At 42.9% G+C, this 21063-nt stretch overlaps 1 protein-coding gene across 2 annotated transcripts in view; it reads left to right on the forward strand.

Annotated features, from left to right (window-relative positions):
- The window catches only part of SIL1 (SIL1 nucleotide exchange factor), a 292256-nt gene that overhangs the window by 44431 nt on the left and 226762 nt on the right, over positions 1-21063 (forward strand). The window contains exon 1 of one of the 2 annotated variants that reach the window (XM_060008758.1): positions 4271-4456. The exons of the other annotated variant lie outside the window; for it this stretch is intronic. The gene's annotated coding sequence lies outside the window, so the exon portion shown is untranslated. Of the gene's footprint in view, positions 1-4270; positions 4457-21063 lie in introns of those variants that run through there. 2 annotated transcript variants of the gene reach the window in all.

Here is a 21063-nt window from a genome sequence, read left to right on the forward strand (position 1 = left end):
TTTTTTCGGTATGCGGGCCTGTCACTGTTGTGGCCTCTCCCGTTGCGGAGCACAGGCTCCGGACGCGCAGGCTCAGCGGCCATGGCTCACGGGCCCAGCCGCTCCGCGGCATGTGCGATCTTCCCGGACCGGGGCACGAACCTGTGTCCCCTACATCGGCAGGTGGACTCGCAACCACTGCACCACCAGGGAAGCCCAACCCTTTGAATCTTGTCTGTCTTCTGAGTCTCTTCTTTTGCGTGCTTTCCCTTTGAACCAGAGAGGCCTGTTTAGCTGAAAGCAAGTGCAGCTTAAATTTACTTACCTTTTTCTGGCCAAAACCCCCTGGAGATGCCAAAGCCTTCTAGCAGGTGGGAGGCTGCCATCCAGAGGCCTCACATCCCTTTCTCAGGGGCTGAAAACACTGTTTTTAAAATTCTCCTTTTCCGCTACTGAGGCCTTCAGAAATGCACCTGAGCAAAGCACAGACACTGGGGTCGTTGATGTCTCCTGGGTTAGAGAGACCTAGAATTCCTGACTGGCACCAAGGAAGCTGCTGATGGGCTCAAGTGTGCCCAGTCCCAGGGCAGAGGTCATCTCATCTTTGCCCTGCCTTAGCTGCTGCCACCTACTCCATCTGAGTGCAGCACAGGTAGTAGAGGACCCTGGTTCAGACGGCCAGTTCCTCTTGGTCTCCTCGGCAGTGCCCCTCAGCTTTTATTTTTTTTTGCGGTACGCGGGCTTCTCACTGTTGTGACCTCTTCCGTTGCGGAGCACAGGCTCCGGACGCGCAGGCTCAGCAGCCATGGCTCACGGGCCCAGCCACTCCGTGGCATGTGGGATCTTCCTGGACCGGGGCACGAACCTGTGTCCCCGGCATCGGCAGGCGGACTCTCAACCACTGCGCCACCAGGGAAGCCCCTCCCCTCAGCTTCTTGCTATCAGCTTCTTGCTTCTTCCATGCTGGCAGCTCGATTTAGCTTTTCTGGGAACGCAGAGAGCTCTCTCTAGCTTCACAGTCCTGCCCTTGCACTGACTCTCAGCCTCTCAGGACCTCTAAAGCACTGTTTCTAACAGAGCTTTTAGCGGTGATGGAAATGTTTCATAATCTGCACTGTCTAATATGGTAGACATTAGCCACATGTGGCTCTTGAGCACTTGAAATGTGACTGGTGTGACTAAGGAACTGAGCTTAAAATTTTATTTAATTTTAATTAATTTCAATCTAAATACTGCATGTGGCTATTGGCTACTGTGTTGGACAGCACAGCTCTGAAGAGTTCAGAGAGAAGAGTTTTTCTTTTATTTGTAAAATGGGGATAAAAATTGGCCCCATCTGCCTCATAGGGCTGTCTGAAGCAAACAAGATGATGAATGTGAAAAAGTTTTATTCACATAAGGGATCTGGAAAGATAGACAGAAGTGTGAACTTATAGCTCTTTGTTAAAATTTCTGTTTTATGGCCCTTGCTGGACTGTGTTGATTTGATCTGTTTACATTTCTGTGTCTCTCATCTGACTCTGAGCTCTTTAAGGGTAAGAACAGGTGGGATAGTATCAGAGATGTATCCTCACCGCATGTAGCACAGTACTCATGTTCAAGTAAATAAAATGTCTGGAGTTCAGAAGTGATTCCTGGCAGCAGGATTTAAAGTGTATGGTGAGGAACTTCCCTGGTGGCGCAGTGGTTAAGACTCTCCATGCTCCCAATGCAGGGGGCCCGGGTTCGATCCCTGGCCAGGGAACTAGATCCCACATGCACGTCGCAACTAAGAGTTTGTATGCCACAGCTAAGGAGCCCTCCTGCTGCAACCAAATAAATTAATTAAATAAATTAAAAAAAATAAAGTGTATGGTGAGAGCTGGGATTGGGGGGTACACACAGAGGAGGGGGCAGGACAATGGGGTGGTGAGACAGAGAGCTAGGGCTCCGGCTCCCCACGCTCAACATTCTAGGGCCATCCAGAGAGAGCAGGGAGCCAATTCCTGATGTCAGGAATGCTTTCACACAACTGGGTATCAGGCTTGTCAGAGATTAATTGGGAAAGTTTGATCAGAGGAGAAATGATCTATCCACACATTTTGCTTGTTGAGGTAGGCCAGATCGATCATATAAATCTCTGCCTAGCCAGGGCTCTGGGGGTGGGTGCTGCTGTGGTTTCCTTTAATTGATGATGGCAAGGTTGAAGGTGGTTCCCCAGGCTCTTTACCTTTCCAAGGTTTTGCTCTTCTGGGGAGTGAAAGAGGGAACTTGGAAGCTCTCCAACAGAGTTGTAAGGGACAGAAGGCTTTTTAGTTGTTGTTTACTTATTGAAAAGGAAATTTAAAACTTATTTCCGCTCAATTCCAAGAGTAATACAGGGAAACAGAGAAGAGACCAACGTAATCCTACCACCCAATCTGATCCTTGGATTTCAAACTTTCCACCTTTACAGTGGTCCTCCTTGTTTGGGGGCCACAAGAGTAGAGGCAATCTGCTTAGGCCCAGCCCTGCACTCTGATTTTAGCAGCTCAATAGGCTTGAGCTTGGAGCTAGTTCCCCTGGGAAGGGGTTCTCAATCAGGGCTTTTAGAGGTTTGGGGATTGGGGGGATACAGAATTTTCCTTCTGCACATATTTGAGCTGGTTAGATCTGTCCCAAGAAGGAAGCCAGGCTCCTGTGAGTGTTGGCAGCTCTGTGTCCAGCTGGACTCTTCTCTTGGCTCATGCATTTAAGTATGAATTCTGAGATTTGAGTTATTCTATTTTTAAGCATCTTACTCTTGTAGTACTTTATTAATATCTTTTTTATAACTTGTGTCAGGCTCAGTTGTAATTTATATGTTCACTATGCAATGTACCACTGATGCAGTAAATACTTGTTGAACATTTATTATCTGTCCTCGTGGTACTAGGCAGTGACACAAACTAGAATTATTCCTGGGCCCAGCTATTCTCACCAGCCTCCTGGGTGTTCCATGGGAAAAGTGAGCTGTTCCCTGTCCTTTCCCACCCAGTCCCAGAGAAGTATCTTATGTAGGTTTTTCTAATAAAGTGGCACTACTCACTGAAGCCTAGGGGCTTGTTCTCTCTTCCCAGGCTACTAACCAAAGTTTGTTCATGGCTGTGAAGTCAATCTTCCATCTGCTTGAAGTAAACATAATCAAGAAAGTAGATTAACTGCTAGAAGCTCACATAATACATGGAAAAGGGAAAGGAACTAAACAGATAGGTTGATTGTTTGCTCTTATTGTTTGGATTATCCTTTCTCTGACTTAAATTCCCAGTTATAGCACTTTCAGACTGTATGAACTTGTATGTCTTTCAACCTCTTTGAGCCACAGCTTCCCCATCTATAAAAAGGGGGTGACAGCTCTGATCTTAAGAAGTTATGAGGGGCTTCCCTGGTGGCGCAGTGGTTAAGAATCTGCCTGTCAATGCAGGGGACACGGGTTCGAGCCCTGGTCCAGGAAGATCCCACATGCCGCAGAGCAACTAAGCCCGTGCACCACAACAACTGAGCCTGCGCCCTAGAGCCCGCGAGCCACAACTACTGAAGGCCGCACGCCTAGAGCCCATGCTCCACAACGAGAGAAGCCATCGCAATGAGAAGCCTGTGCACTGCAACAAAGAGTAGCCCCCACTCTCCGCAACTAGAGAAAGCCCGCGTTCAGCAACAAAGATCCAACGCAGCCAAAAAAAAAAAAAAAAAGAAGTTATAAGAAGTAAATATAATGTATACACAACACCTGGCATATATAAATAAGATATTCAGTGGTAGAACGGAATTAGAGCTGATGGTGACTTTTATTTTTAAAATAATTAGTCGTTTTCAATTCACACATTACATAAGTATATAAAGTAGGTGACTTGCTGGTGCCCTATTCTGCATAAATTTTCTAAGGACTGTTTATTGCTTCAGACTTCTTACTGCTTTATCCCAATTGAATCACACCAGTTTGATTTTTTACTCCCTACCACCTCTGGTTTCTTTTTGGCTATACTATGCGGCTTGTGGGAATTTTAGTTTCTCAATCAGGAATTGAACCCACGTACCCTGCAGTGGAAGCCCGGAGTCTTAACCCCTGGACCACCAAGGCAGTCTCACCTTTGACTCTTTCTGATGATCATTCCGCTAGAAAGAAGTTAAGCTCTGGTTTAGGAGCAAAACTAGGCCCGCGGGTACCTCACGCTGGCGGAGGGATACTGGGGTAAATAAGTTCCAGGAGGTTTGCTCTCAGATAGACGCTAGGGGGCGGGACTTAACAGAAGCCGGGAGGGGTGGGGCTGACAACTCAGAGTGCGGGAAAGGGAGTGAGGCGGCCGTACGCTGTCCAGAAGACGACAGTTGGGCGAGGAGGCGAGTGACATAACAGCCGCGCGCTCACGGCTTCTGACGGTGGCCGCTGCGTCTGCGTACAGGGAGCTGGTTGCCGCTGCGGCCGCCTGGAATTGTGGGGGTTGTGTCTGCCCCTCGGCTGCCGGGCGGGAAGCCGAAGGTAGGGGCGGTGAGGGCTGCCCGGCCCTGGGCCTGGGCTTGGGGCTCAGGGCGCTGCCCGGGTCTCCTCCTGCCAGAGGCCCCGGCGCCTTCCCGGCACTGTTGTGGGGTCCCTACATATCGCCCCCCCCAGTGTCTGCGAAGCGGGACGTACAAGGGGACTCTGGGCTCCTCACTGGTTTCCTCAGACCTGGCCTCTCAGCCCAAGGCTGCCTTCCCTACTTTTCCCTCTCAAAACGTCTCCCGTAACCCTGTTTAAAGGCCAGGAGATGAGGCAGTGGGCCTCCGAGACGGGCTTTTGGCTTCGCATCTGTTTTAGTTCCCTTCCCTGTTCCCTTTTCCCGGCCTCAGTTTCTGCATTTGTCCAGCTGCTCCAGTGTTGACATTCTGGTGTCTCTTCACCATGTGGAATTGAGCCCTACCCGCGTCGTATTTCCACTCCTGTCTTGTGTTATCCTTTGCCCTGGTAGATGAAATACTTGCCTTTAAAGTAGGGGTTAGAGACTTGGGTGTGTTTCAGATCACCCAGAAGGTTGTGCATATCCCTGGGTTTTACTTACAGGAATTTCAGGTAAAGTGGGGCATGGGCACCTGCAATCCTTCCCAGGTGGTTCTGATTTAGGTGGTCCGGAAATCCTCGCTTTGAAATTCTCTGGCAAAGAAGGCAGGAGAAAATCATTTGAAATATGAGCCTCATGTGGGAAAAACAAGGAGTCAGGAAATGCTCAACACCTAAGAGGCCAGTGGGGGTTTCCTTTGCACTAGAGGAGCTAGAGGGCTGTTTGATGCCTTAAATAATTTAAAAAATATGATTCATATGTAAGATCAATTTTCTAATATTTTTAAATGCTTGGCCTCGATTCAAGTCCAGCTGGCTTTCCGGCCTAAATAAAACAAAACAAAAAGGCAAACTGCTTTGGGGGATTGAGGGGGTTAGATTAAACCCAGACTAGGTAGGCAGGTAAGGAATGAATCCTCCATGTTTGCTAAGAGAAGAAATTGATTTTTATAAACACAGTGTTTGTTTTGACAGTGTGAAAGATGTGTTTTGTATCTGTGTGTGTTTTTAGCTCCCAACCTACCCAAGCTCTTTTCTTTTGTGATAAAACTAGCCAGATTTGGAGATTGGATAGGATTTTGATGGGAGTCAGGACATGAGGATATTAGGATTGATGTTTGTTCAAAATGGATCAGGACTTGGTCTGTGGCTTCAGTTGAGAACATGGACCTTGGGTTTTAAAGGTGTTGCCACACCAGATTTATTTTTACCTTTCTTTTGGGTGTTTGGTGAATTTTATCAGCTAATTAATACATGTGCTGTTCTGATGAAATTGACAACAGAAAAGACTTATTGCTCCCATTTTACAGACGATGGGAATGGGGAGTATGTTAGTAGGGATGTGGTAGCTCAGGAATGAGAAATTGCCTTGTCCTCTGATTCCTGCTTTCTTCACCTTTCCTACTGTCTTTGAATAGGAGCTATTCTCTGCAGAGGCCAATTTTGAGCCCTGGTGTGTTTCATTGACAGGAGAAAAGGATAATGAAGTGAAACTGAAAGTTAAAAAAAAGGGTTTGAAATGAACATGCCAGAACTTAATTCTCACTGAGTCTTGTTCTCCTTTAGAATGGTAATGTGTAGGTGCAAGTGGACGGGGTTGTGGGTGGCATCACTTAAGTGATATGGCCTTTGTTTTTTGTTTTTGTTTTTTTTGGCTGCACCACCCGGCATATGGGATTTTAGTTTCCTGACCAGGGATCGAACCTGTGTCCCCTGCATTGGAAGTGGAGTCTTAAACACTGGACTGCCAGGGAATTCCCATATAAAAAAAATTTTTTTTTGATATGGCCTTTGTACAAAGTAGTTTTGAAAATCCAACTCTGACGGAGACATTTTTGAACCATATGAGAGATCAGTTTCATTAATACATGATACCATACTTTTTTTTTTTTAAACCCCAAATGGCATGGGTAAGCAGTCTTGTCCCTTGACTTCAGATGAATTAACAGTTCATTTGAAGTGGACCTAGTGGTGAACGTGAGTTTTTTTTTTTTTTGGCCACACGGCGTGGCTTGTGGGGTCTTAGTTCCCCTACCAGGGATTGCACCCGGGCCCTCGGCAGTGAAAGGGCAGAGTCCTAACCACTGGACTGCCAGGGAATTCCCTGAACATGAGTTTTTTTAAAAAAAAATTTATTTATTTATTTTTGGCTGCGTTGGGTCTTCGTTGCTGCGCGCCGGCTTTCTCTAGTTGCGGCGAGCGGGGGCTACTCTTCGTTGCAGTGTGCGGGCTTCTCACTGTGGTGGTGGCTTCTCTTGTTGTGGAGCACGGGCTCTAGGCGTGCGGGCCTCAGTAGTTGTGGCGCACAGGCTCAGTAATTGCGGTGTGTGGGCTCTAGAGCGCAGGCTCAGTAGTTGTGGTGCACGGGCTTAGTTGCTCCATGGCATGTGGGATCTTCTCGGACTGGGACTCGAACCCGTGTCCCCTGTATTGGCAGGTGGATTCTTAACCACTGCGCCACCAGGCAAGCCCCTGAACATGAGTTTTGATTCTGAATCTATTTCTTATTAGCCATATGACCTTGGACAAGTTATTTCACCTCGTAGGGTTGGTTTTTCCAATGGATAAAAATGGGAATAATATTTTAAAGAGTGGTTAAATGAGGTAGTAATATGAAAGCTCTTGGGACATAGGAATGCAATAACTGTTTTCACCCTCAAAGAATGAAGATTTGCTATAAATGAGAATATTCAAAAAGACAGGAGCGTTTGTAAAGGCAAGTTGTGCCTTTTTCCATATAGGTGGATGCCTTCTAATTGTTATTTCATTTATGTTTGTGGATTCATGCTCAGACCTTCTCATCCTGCCTCCTGTCTTTTTCTTCATTCATTTTTTTTAACATCTTTATTGGAGTATAATTGCTTTATTTTACAATGTTGTGTTAGTTTCTGCTGTATAACAAAGTGAATCAGTTATATGTATACATATATCCCCATATCCCCTCCCTCTTGTGTCTCCCTCCCACCCTCCCTATCCCACCCCTCTAGGTGGTCACAGAGCATAGAACTGATCTCCCTGTGCTATGCGGCTGTTTCCCACTAGCTGTTTTACATTTGGTAGTGTATATATGTCCATGCCACTCTCTCACTTCGTCCCAGCTTACCCTTGCCCATGTCCTCAAGTCCATTCTGTATGTCTCCGTCTTTCTTCCTGTCCTGCCCCTAGGTTCTTCAGAACCATTTTTTCTTTTAAGATTTCATATATGTGTTAGCATATGGTATTCTTTTTTCTTTTCTTTTCTTTTTTTTTTATGGGGTGTAGATATTCTTACACCCGTTTTATAGTTTAGGAAATGTAGAGCCAGGGAGTGGTCTCAGTTAATGGTACTCATGATAGGGTTTTTTTTTTTTTTGAATTTTATTTATTTTTTTATACAGCAGGTTCTTATTAGTCATCCATTTTATACACATCAGTGTATACATGTCAATCCCAATCTCCCAATTCGGTATTTGTTTTTCTCTTTCTGACTTCACTCTTTATAACAGACTCTGGGTCCATCCACCTCACTACAGATAACTCAATTTCGTTTCTTTTTATGGCTGAGTAACATTCCATTGTATGTATGTGCCACATCTTCTTTATCCATTCATCTGTTGATGGACACTTAGGTTGCTTCCATGTCCTGGCTATTGTAAATAGAGCTGCAATGAACATTGTGGTACATGACTCTTTTTTTTTTTTTGCGGTACACAGGCCTCTCACTGTTGTGGCCTCTCCCGTTGCGGTGTGCAGGCTCTGGATGCGCAGGCTCAGGGGCCATGGCTCACGGGCTCAGCTGCTCTGCGGCATGTGGGATCTTCCCGGACCAGGGCACGAACCCACGTCCCCTGCATCGGCAGGCAGACTCTCAACCACTGCGCCACCAGGGAAGCCCACATGACTCTTTTTGAATTATGGTTTTCTCAGGGTATATGCCCAGTAGTGGGATTGCTGGGTTGTATGGTAGTTCTATTTTTCATTCATTTTCTATCCTTTCCTGAGTGAAGCTGTGCTGTGGAGGCCATCTGCCAGTTTCTTGGAGTAAGCCTCTTTTCAGGAGAGCTAATCTGAACATTCTTACAATGCCAGCCCCTTGGTTGTGGATTGCTGGGGATTTTTCTCTGGGGCCTCAGCTGGTGCTTAGATCACGCTCTGTAGCACAGGAATCTCTAATGCCTGGATTTGGTGTCAATTTGGAGACCTGTCCTTGTGGAGCTAATCTTTTCTCTTTCTGAGCAAGGATGAATGCTTTATCCTTCTCTGAGTCGGCTTTAAGCTGCAAGCCTTAGTCTTCCATAACATAGAGCTTCTTATTTTAATTATAAGGAAGGAATATCCTGCCCTTTTCTTTTCTTTATTTACTTTCACCAAGGGTTTTACGGCTGAGTAGGGGAGGATAGCCTGTTGTCATTCAGGTGGGGCTGTCGGTAACCCCTGATTACTAGCTTAAACAGTAATTGAGTTTGTCTTTGGGATAAAAACCTCATAAAAGAGTCAGGCTGCTCAGGACACATGTGAAGAACCTGTCAGAATTTTCCTGATTTGTGAAGAGTTTACACCTGAAAACTTGTGTAAACCTGTAAACGTCCTCACTTGTGCAATTTTCTACCTTGGAGATAGTGAGAATCCAGGAGCAACTGAACTATGTTTAGCCCAGACTGATAGACAAGGGTGTGGTTATGATGGCTGGCCATGTCTGCCTTCATTCTCCTAATAGTGTCCTAGGCACTATTTGAGGCATTGAGAAGTGACTTAGTCAATTATGGGCTGCTATAACAGAATACTATAGATTGGGTGGTTTAAATAACAGTTATTTTCCACAGTTCTGGAGGCCGGAAGTGCAAGATTAGGGTGCCAGTATGACGAGATTCTTGAGGAAACTGGGTTGTCCCTTTGGACATCTAATCAAGTGTTTCTCAACCTTTTTTCATTAGCACCTTTTGAGACATTTTTTTCCCTAATTGCCCCCCTGCCTCCAGTCAGTGGAATTTTAATACCACAGATGTACTGTGTATCTGTTTATGTACTGTGGCTCTTTGGAGGGCCACAAACTGTTGTAATATCTAAGATTTTTTCTTCCCCAAGAATCAGTTTTCACCCGTTTGGGGGTGATTTTGCCCTCATTGAGAATGCATGGTCTTATCCTATATTGTCTCACTAATACAATCAAGGCTTGTTTTCTATCTAGAAATTCCAGCTGTTAACAATAAGCTTTTTCAACACCTCAAACACCAAACTAGTGAAAGCAGGATAATATTATCTCATTCAGTCCTCACATCAACCTTGTAAGATAGTTGGTATTATCCCCATTTTACAGATGAAGTAACTGAAGCTTAGTGAGGTTAAGTGATTTGGTCAAGGTCAAAAAGTTTGGTGTAGTCAGTCTTTAAATCCAGTTCTGATTCTAGAGCTATTTTTGTTGACTCTGCTGCCCATCCCCACTCCTCAGGAGTCTGCAATCATCAGCAGGATAATCAGCCATTCAACTTATTTTCTCAAGGCCCTACTAGGTGCCAAGCCCAATGAAAAATGTTGTGAAAAGAGAGTTCCTGCTGTTGAAGAGGTCACTGAGTAATGTCTTACATGTTGCAGATGCCTTAGGGATGGTGCCTTTGTTACCCTCTTCTGTTTGGGCCTCTTATGAGATGGCTGGCTCTAGCTAATGGCTGTCATGCAAAGATTGGAGCTAGCTGGCTTTTAGGAGGGTCAGAGCTGTGGATTTGTCCTTACTAGTTCCATTTTCCAACCAGCAGAGCTGTTTCTAATCACTGAGCATGTTATGTACAGGGTATAAACAAATGGGTGTAGCAGGCCCAGTAAACTCATTGGCCATTAGATGTTTGTAATCATGAGGATTAGTAAGAATGAGGTTTATTTTTTTGCTTATTGATGTTCTTAATAATTCAGAGCAGAAGTTGTTTGTCCCTTTCTGAAGTTATTCTATACTGTCTGCCTCAAAGCCTAATGATGTTAAGAGATTCGGAAAGAAATGGAATATGGGTGGAGGTAGGAGGGATATTTTTACTTGGACTTCTCCAAAGAGGCAGGAATTGAATTTATTCTTTACATTTGCTTCTCTGGTGCCTCCTTGGCCTTGCTCACAGCTGAGCCCAGGTGTTCCTGGTCTAGAAATTGGAGCCTTTGGGTAGTGTCTGATGTTTAGCCCATGTCACATGTCATATTTACACAGAAATGGGAAGGGGTATATTTATGAGGTCTGCTTGCTGGCTGTCTTGACTGAAAGCATTCTTTTTTTTTTTAAATTTTTTTAATTTTATTTTTTTATATAGCAGGTTCTTATTAGTTATCGATTTTATACATATTACTGTATATATGTCAATCCCAATCTCCCAATTCATCCCACCACCACCACCCCCACGCCACGTTCCCCCCTTGGTGTCCATACGTTTGTTCTCTACATCTGTGTCTCTATTTCTGCCCTGCAAACCAGTTCATCTGTACCATTTTTCTAGGTTCCACACATATACATTAACATACGATATTTGCTTTTCCCTTTATGACTTACTTCACTCTGTATGACAGTCTGTAGATCCATCCATGTCTCTACAAATGACCCAATTTCATTCCTTCTTTATGGCTGAGTAATATTCCATTGTATATATGTACCACATCTTCTTAATCCATTCGTCTGTTGATGGCCATTTAGGTTGCTTCCATGACCTGGCTAGTGTAAATAGTGCTGCAGTGAACATTGGGGTGCATGTGTCTTTTTGAATTATGGTTTTCTCTGGGTATATGCTCAGTAGTGGGATTGCTGGGTCATATGGTAGTTCTATTTTTAGTTTTTTAAGGAACCTCCATACTGTTTTCCATAGTGGCTATATCAGTTTACATTCCCACCAGCAGTGCAAGTGGGTTCCTTTTTCTCCACACCCTCTCCAGCATTTGTTGTTTGTAGATTTTCTGATGATGCCCATTCTAACTGGTGTGAGGTGATACCTCATTGTAGTTTTGATTTGCATTTCTCTAATTATTAGTGATGTTGAGCGGCTTTTCATGTGCTTCTTGGCCATCTGTATGTCTTCTTTGGAGAAATGTCTATTTAGGTCTTCTGCCCATTTTTTGATTGGGTTGTTTGTTTTTTAATATTGAGCTGCATGAGCTGTTTATATATTTTGGAGATTAATCCTTTGTCCGTTGATTCGTTTGCAAATATTTTCTCCCATTCTGAGGGTTGTCTTTTTGTCTTGTTTGTAGTTTCCTTTGCTTTGCAAAAGCTTTTAAGTTTCATTAGGTCCAATTTGTTTATTTTTGTTTTTATTTCCATTACTCTAGGAAGTGGATCAAAAGAGATCTTGCTGTGATTTATGTCAAAGAGTGTTCTTCTTATGTTTTCCTCTAAGAGTTTTATAGTGTCTGATCTTAAATTTAGGTCTTTAACCCATTTTGAGTTTATTTTTGTATATGGGGTTCGGGAGTGTTTTAATTTCATTCTTTTACATGTAACTGTCCAGTTTTCCCAGCACCACTTATTGAAGAGGCTGTCTTTTCTCCATTGTATATCTTTGCCTCCTTTGTCATAGATTAGTTGACCATAGGTGCTTGGGTTTACCTCTGGGATTTCTATCCTGTTCCACTGGTCTGTATTTCTGTTATTGTGCCAGTACCATACTGTCTTGATTACTGTAGCTATCTAGTATAGTCTGAAGTCAGGGAGTCTCATTCCTGCAGCTCTGTTTTTTTTTCCTCAAGACTGCTTTGGCTAGTCTGGGTCTTTTGTGTCTCCATACAAATTTTAAGATTTTTTTGTTCTAGTTCTGTAAGAAATGCCATTGGTAATTCGATAGGGATTGCATTGAATCTGTAGATTGCTTTGGGTAGTATAGTCATTTTCACAATATTGATTCTTCTAATCCAAGAACATGGTATATCTCTCCATCTGTTTGTATCATCTTTAATTTCTTTCATCAGTGTCTTATAGTTTTCTGCATACAGGTCTTTTGTCTCCCTAGGTAGGTTTATTCCTAGGTATTTTATTCTTTTTTTTGCAATGGTAAATGGGAGTGTTTTCTTAATTTCTCTTTCAGATTTTTCATCATTAATGTACAGGAATGCAAGAATTTCTGTGCATTAATTTTGTATCCTGCAACTTTACTAAATTCATTGATTAGCTGTAGTAGTTTTCTGGTGGCATCTTTAGGATTCTCTATGTATAGTATCATGTCATCTGCAAACAATGACAGTTTTACTTCTTCTTTTCTGACTTGGATTCCTTTTATTTCTTTTTCTTCTCTGATTGCCATGGCTAGGACTTCCAGGACTATGTTGAATAATAGTGGCGAGAGTGGACATCCTTGTCTTGTTAGAGGAAATGCTTTCAGTTTTTCACCATTGAGAATGATGTTTGCTGTGGTTTTTTCATATATGGCCTTTATTATGTTGAGGTAGGTTCCCTCTATGCTCACTTTCTGGCGAGTTTTTAATCATAAATGGTGTTGAATTTTGTCAAAAGCTTTTTCTGCATCCGTTGAGATGATCATATGATTTTTATTCTTCAATTTGTTAATATGGTGTATCACATTGATTGATTTGCATATATTGAAGAATCCTTGCATCCCTGCGATAAATCCCACTTGATCATGGTGTATGATCCTTTTAATGTGTTGTTGGATACTGTTTACTAGTATTTTGTTGAGGATTTTAGCATCTATATTCATCAGTGATATTGGTCTGTAATTTTCTTTTTTTGTAGTATCTTTGTCTGGTTTTGGTATCATGGGGATGGTGACCTCATAGAATGAGTTTGGGAGTGTTCCTCCCTCTTATATATTTTGGAAGAGTTTGAGAAGGATGGGTGTTAGCTCTTCTCTAAATGTTTGATAGAATTCACCTGTGAAGCCATCTGGTCCTGGACTTTTGTTTGTCGGAAAATTTTTAGTCACAGTTTCAATTTCATTACTTGTGATTGGTCTGTTCATATTTTTTATTTCTTCCTGGTTCAATCTTGGAAGGTTATACCTTTCTAAGAATTTGTCCATTTCTTCCAGGTTGTCCATTTTATTGGCATAGAGTTGCTTGTAGTAGTCTCTTAGGATGCTTTGTATTTCTGTGGTGTCTCTTGTAACTTCTCCGTTTTCATTTCGAATTTTATTGATTTGAGTCCTCTCCCTCTTTTTCTTGATGAGGCTGGCTAATGGTTTATCAATTTTGTTTATCTTCTCAAAGAACCAGCTTTTAGTTTTATTGATCTTTGCTATTGTTTTCTTTGTCTATTTCATTTATTTCTGCTCTGATCTTTATGATTTCTTTCCTTTTGCTAACTTTGGGTTTTGTTTGTTCTTCTTTCTCTAGTTCCTTTAAGTGTAAGGTTAGATTGTTTATTTGAGATTTTTCTTGTTTCTTGAGGTAGGCTTGTATTGCTATAAACTTCCCTCTTAGAACTGCTTTTGCTGCATCCCATAGGTTTTGGATCGTCGTGTTTTGATTGTCATTTGTCTCTAGGTATTTTTTGATTTCCTCTTTGATTTCTTCAGTGATCTGTTGGTTATTTAGTAATGTATTGTTTAGCCTCCATGTATTTGTGTTTTTTATGTTTTTTTCCCTGTAATTGATTTCTAGTCCCATAGTGTTGTGGTCAGAAAATGTGCTTGATATGATTTCAGTTTTCTTAAATTTACTGAGGCTTGATTTGTAACCTAGGATGTGATCTGTCCTGGAGAATTTCTGTGTACTCCTGAGAAGAATGTGTAATCTGCTGTTTTTTTAAATAAATTTATTCATTTATTTATTTTATTTTTGGCTGCTCTGGGTCTTCGTTGCTGCACGAGGACTTTCTCTGGTTGTAGTGAGCCGGGGTTACTCTTCGTTGTGGTGCGCGGGCTTCTCATTGTGGTGTCTTCTCTTGTTGTGGAACATGAGCTCTAGGCACACAGGCTTCAGTAGTTGTGGCACGTGGGCTCAGTAGTTGTGGCTCATGGGCTCCAGAGTGCAGGGTCAAAGTTGTGGCAATGGGCTTAGTTGCTCCACAGCATGTGGGATCTTCCCGGACCAGGGCTGGAACCCATGTCCCCTGCATTGGCAGGCGGACTCTTAACCACTGCACCACCAGGGAAGCCCTAATCTGCTGTTTTTGGATGGAATGTCCTATAAATATCAATTAAATCTATCTGGTTGGGGCTTCCTGTAAATAAATGATGACACAATGCATCCATAAAGAGAGAGGGAGGGAGGGAGGGAGGGAGGGAGGAAAGAAAAGAATGAAAGAAAGAAAGAAAAGAAAGAAAGAATTGCTAATTAGGGATTAAAAAAAAAATCTATCTGGTCTGTTGTGTCGTTTAAAGCTTGCGTTTCCTTACTAATTTTCTGTTTGGATGATCTGTCCATTGGTGTAAGTGAGGTGTTAAAGTCCCTCACTATTATTGTGTTACTGTCGATTTCCCCTTTTATAGCTGTTAGCAGTTGCCTTATGTATTGAGGTCCTCCTATGTTGGGTGCATGTATATTTATAATTGTTATATCTTCTTGGATTGATCCCCTGGTCATTATGTAGTGTCCTTCCTTGTCTCTTGTAACATTTTTTATTTTAAAGTCTGTTTTATCTGGCATGAGTATTGCTCTCCTTTGATTTCCATTTGCATGAAATATCTTTCTCCATCCCCTCACTTTCAGTCTGTATGTGTCCCTAGGTCTGAAGTGGGTCTCTTGTAGACAGCGTATATATGGGTCTTGTTTTTGTATCCATTCAGCAAGCCTGTGTCTTTTGGTTGGAGCATTGAATCCATTCACGTTTAAGGTAATTATCGATATGTATGTTCCTATGACCATTTTCTTAATTGTTTTGGGTTTGTTTTTGTAGGTCGTTTTCTTCTCTTGTGTTTCCCACTTAGAGAAGTTCCTTTAGCATTTGTTGTAGAGCTGGTTTGGTGGTGTTGAATTCTCTTAGCTTTTGCTTGTCTGTAAAACTTTTGATTTCTCCATGGAATCTGAATGAGATCCTTGCCAGGTAGAGTAATCTTGGTTGTAGGTTCTTTCCTTTCATAGCTTTCAATATATCATGCCACTCCCTCTGGCTTGTAGAGTTTCTGCTGAGAAATCAGCTGTTAACCTTATGGGAGTTCCCTTGTATGTTATTTGTCGTTTTTCCCTTGTTGCTTTCAATAATTTTTCTTTGTTTTTAATTTTTGTCAGTTTGATTACTATGTGTCTTGGCGTGTTTCTCCTTGGGTTTACCCTGCCTGGGACTCTTTGTACTTCCTGGACTTGGGTGGCTATTTCCTTTCCCATGTTAGGGAAGTTTTCGACTATAATCTCTTCAAATATTTTCTCGGGTCCTTTCTCACTCTCTTCTCCTTCTGGGACCTCTGTAATGCGAATGTTGGTGCATTTATTGTTGTCCCAGAGGTCTCTTAGGGTGTCTTCATTTCTTTTCATTATTATTATTTTTTAATCTTGTTCCGCGGCAGTGAATTCCACCATTTTGTCTTCCGTGTCACTTATCCGTTCTTCTGCCTTAGTTATTCTGCTATTGATTCCTTCTAGTGTATTTTTCATTTCAGTTATTGTATTGTTCATCTCTGTTTGTTTCTTCTTTAATTCTTCTAGGTCTTTCTTAAACATTTCTTGCCTCTTCTCAGTCTTTGCCTCCATTCTTTTTCCGAGGTCCTGGATCATCTTCACTATCATTATTCTGAATTCTTTTTCTGGAAGGTTGCCTATCTCCACTTCATTTAGTTGTTTTTCTGGGGTTTTATCTTGTTCCTTCATCTGGTACATAGTCCTCTGCCTTTTCATTTGTCTGTCTTTCTGTGAATGTGGTTTTTGTTCCACAGGCTGCAGGGTTGTAGTTCTTCTTGCTTCTGCTGTCTGCCCTCTGGTGGATGAGGTTATCTAAGAGGCTTGTGCAAGTTTCCTGATGGGAGGGACTGGTGGTGGGTAGAGCTGGCTGGTGCTCTGGTGGGTAGAGCTGGCTGTTGCTCTGGTGGGCAGAGCTGAGTAAAACTTTAATCTGCTTGTCTGCTGATGGGTGGGGCTGGGTTCCCTCCTTGTTGGTTTTTGGCCTGAGGCGACCCAACACTGGAGACTACCCGGCTCTTTGGTTGGGCTAATGGCGGACTCTGGGAGGGCTCACACCAAGGAGTACTTCCCAGAACTTCTGCTGCCAGTGTCCTTGTCCTCATGGTGAGCCACAGCCACCCCTTGCCTCTGCCGGAGACCCTCTAACACTAGCAGGTAGGTCTGGTTCAGTCTCCTATGGGTTCACTGCTTCTTCCCCTGGGTCCCGATGCACACACTACTTTTTGTTTGCCCTCTAAGAGTGGAGTCTCTGTTTCCCTCAGTCCTGTTGAAGTCCTGCAGTCAAATCCTGCTAGCCTTCAAAGTCTGATTCTCTAGGAATTCCTCCTTCCATTGCTGGACCCACAGGTTGGGAAGCCTGACGTGGGGCTCAGAACCTTCACTCCTGTGGGTGGACTTCTGTCGTATAAGTGTTCTCCAGTTTGTGAGTCACCCACCCAACAGTTACGAGATTTGATTTTATTGTGACTGTGCCCCTCCTACCGTCTCATTGTGGCTTCTCCTTTGTCTTTCGATATGGGGTATCTTATTTGGTGAGTTCTGGTGTCTTCCTGGCAATGATTGTTCAGCAGTTAGTTGTGATTCTGGTGCTCTTGCCAGAGGGAGTGCTTGACTGAAAGTATTCTTGATTATGCCTTTTAATTACCACTTATTATCATCACAGGTAGAGAAACGTACAGCAGTCAATGAATTGATCCATGTCTTGCCACTTCCCTTTCTGCAAGTTGTCTGCCCTTTCTGTCTTGTGAGAGAGAGGAGTTCTAGAAATGGGAAGAAGAATGAGAGATGCATCCCAAAGGTCTGGTGAGGAAGGCTGATGCCAGTGGACTTTTAAATGGACGTCTCTTTACATTTGTGAATAGTTTCATGCTTATGCCTCTCATTTCTATGAGCCTCCCAAGGAGGGCATCTGTCTGACCAAACTGTAGAAAACTAGCAGGCTTTAGTTCAGTGGAAGAAACATAAAGTAGGACAGTCAATACAGAAAACATTGATTGGTCATGCTTTGAATCCAGTGAGTAGTAGACATTGGAAGCATAAAAGGCCAGCTCCTTAGGAAGGATTTTAATGTTGATTTTGTGACCCTTTGCATCTCGTACTCATGAGGGTTGAATTTGATTATATTCGTGAAGCAAAGTCTCCACCCCTGGGCCCAGCTGCTAAAGTCTAAATTCACGGTATTTCTGTGCTGGAAGAGATCATCCTAGGGGGTCTTTATATCAAGTTCATTGCAAACATCAGGACTGAGTCTTGTTCAGAGCCAAGGGATGGCTGTTTGTGGTTCCTTGGGTGAGTAAAGAGGAGGTACCCTTCTAGTTCTGTCACCACCCAGGGCTTCAGTTTTGCTTTCCATTGGTTCCTATTTTACTGATAAAAGGAGCCCCAGAGAAGTGAAATGGGCCATATACTTTTTTTAGGGCCACCAGTGTATTAGTGGCAGAGCCAAGACTCAAGCCAGAGAGCTCACAGAAGATGGCCATAGATGTTGCTAGAATTATTTAGAGCCTTGTAAAGATGCAAGATATTATTGCAGTTAAAAATCTCTAGGGAGGGAGAAGGCCCTGCCTCCACTGACTGACTGCCTTGTTTATTATCTTACAACTCTCACCAGTGAGGTTTTTGGCTGTCATGCTGATTTTTAAAAAAAATTTATTTATTTTATTTATTTATTTTTGGCTGCGTTGGGTCTTTGTTGCTGCATATGGGCTCCTTCCAGCTGTGGTGAGCGGGGGGCCACCCCCTGCTGCGGTACGCGTGCTGCTCATTGCGGTGGCTTCTCTCCTGGGGCGGAGCACAGGCCCTAGGCGTGTGGGCTTCAGTAGTTGTGGCGCACGGGCTTCACTGCTCTGCGGCATGTGGGATCCTCCTGGTCCAGGGCTTGAACCCATGTCCCCTGCATTGGCAGGCAGATTCTCAACCACTGTGCCACCAGGGAAGCCCTGATTTTTCTCCTATTTATGTTGAAGTGTGTTTCCTTTTGCTCTTATCCCGAAGGAAATAGATTTGAAGTTTCCACTTGTTGTAGAAACAGTGAAGTAGTTCCCAGGCCAGACTGCTGTGTGTTCTGTAAAGAATGGAGCCAGTGAACCAGTGGACCTTATTTTGTGATCCAAGCAAACCTTTAAAACATTTCTAAAAGAAAAAGAAAGTGAAGGAATAAATGGTATGTCAGGTGGTTTAAAACCACTCAGGGGTCCAATGTTTGTAGCAGCACTGTTTACAATAGCCAAGACATGGAAGCAACCGAAGTGTCCCAACACAGATAAATGGATAAAGTAGATGTGTTTTGTATATATATATGTGTGTATATATATATATATATATATATATATACACACACATATATATATACAATGGAATATTACTCAGCCATAAAAAAGAATGAAATAATGTCATTTGCAGCAACATGGATGGACCTAGAGATGATCATACTAAGTGAAGTAAGTCAGAGAAAGACAAATATCATATGATATCACCTATATGTGGAATCTAAAATAAATGATACAAGTGAACCTATTTACAAGACAGACTCACAGACATAGAAAACAAATGTATGGTTACCGGAGGGGAAAGGGGCCAGGAGGGATAAATTAGGAGTTTGGGATTAACAGGTACACATACTATATATAAAAGAGATGAACGACAAGGACCTACTGTATAGCACAGGGAACTATATTCAGTATCTCGTAATAACCTATAATGGAGAGACTTCCCTGGTGGTCCAGTGGTTAAGACTCCATGCTTCCACTGCAGGGGGCACGGGTTTGATCCCTGGTTGGGGAACTAAGATCCTGCATGCCGTGTGGTGAGGCCAAAACAAACAAACGAACAACCTATAATGGAAAAGAATCTGAAAAAGAATAAATATATACGTACTGAAACTAACACAACATTATAAATCAACTATACTTCAGTTGAAAAAAAAACCCAGTCATGGGTCAGCTCGCTTGGTTTCTTACTCTGCTATTTACTTATTAGATTTCAGATTGTGAACAAATTACTTATTTTCTCCAAGCCTTGATTTTATAATCTGTAGAATGGGAATAGTAATAGCTACTTTTGTAACTGAATTGAGAATTGCAGAAAGTGCATCCGCTGGCACAGTATAAGTGCTCTATATATTATTATCAATAATGACAGCAACAGCAGTTTCCAGTTCCTGACCTGGTTAGAGGGTAAGTTATGCTGACTGGGCAAGTGTGTGATCTTAACCATCGCATCATTGTGTTTGTTGGTTGGCTTATTATTCCTATCAATCACACTGATCATGCTCATGCTAAATAACTAAAAGTTTTGAACAGCAAGGAAGTTTGCAGCTTCTCTGCCATCTCTTTCCTTACTCGGCTTAGTTCTCACCTTTTTGAGGCTCTCTCTAACTGGCTGCCCCAGTCAGGGGACTCCGTTTCCTGTGCAGTGTCTGACATGGTGATTTTAATGGAGCAGGGCTGGCTGGTCCAGAGTCTGCCTGCAGCCCTCTGAGGCAATGTGTTCTTGTCTCTTGCCTTCTGCTTTTCAGCCAGACATGAAGCCATTAGCTCATTAAGGGGACTTTGACTTCTGTCACAGCTTTCTTCTGATTTGTATGCCCATTTCTGGCCTTGTGCAAGGTCAGAGGGGCATAGTCAAATACACTGACCCGGATTTTGTGCTCAAGTTGGCTCTTTTCCTGTGAGATTTGCAACTGGTTCAGTGTAGCAATGGAGGTGGGAGTGGGGAAAAAGCCCCTGAAGTTACTGCCCCCCATTATATTGATTTCAAGCTGGGGTTTTAAAAATCCTGAGCATCATAGCTATAGCCTGTGCCTTACTTCTCTGAATGAAGCAAGTAGGGTAAAACCTCATTATTTGGGGGCAAGACCAGTCTGAATAGGTAACAAACCCCAGAAATTAAAGAGTGTTTTCAAAGAAATGCCATTGTCTTAAAATTTGGGACAAGCCTCTGCACTATCTTTCTCGTCTAGTCTTACTGCTTCCTCTGTTTCCTGTAACGGTACCTGAGTTTTTATAGGAGCCTCCTCCTGTCTTTTCCTTAGGCTTCCTCCAGGACATTGTGTACCACTGCCCATTAGGGTCTTCCTAAATACAGTGCAGATTGGAGAACACTCATGTTTAGAAGCTTTCAGTGGCACTTACTGGTTGCTAAATAAATTCCGTATGTATCAGTTGTCCTGGTGTTCATGCTTATCACGGTGTATCCCTGTCCTACCACTTTAATTATATCCTGTACCGTTACCAATACCCTTTGCTCCTGGTAAACTGATCCACATGGTCCTGTAATCATTCCGCGTGTTTGCGTCTCTGCCAGTTCTTTTGTCCAGAGTACTCTCTGCTTAGTTTCCTACTTTATGCTGCAGATCCACCTTCTTCAGTCAGTCTTGCCTGATACCTACTCATCTGTATCCCCATAGCAACACTTTGGTTATAGAATTCAGCATAGTTTACCCTGGTTCATTGCTTTGTCTCTTATTGTATGAGGATCTCATGGACATGGGCATGCTTTATTTTGTCTCCAGCATAATGCTGAGTGTAACATGGACA

This window comes from Delphinus delphis, chromosome 3, assembly GCF_949987515.2.
Source record: "Delphinus delphis chromosome 3, mDelDel1.2, whole genome shotgun sequence".
In the NCBI taxonomy this organism is placed as follows: Eukaryota; Metazoa; Chordata; class Mammalia; order Artiodactyla; family Delphinidae; genus Delphinus; species Delphinus delphis.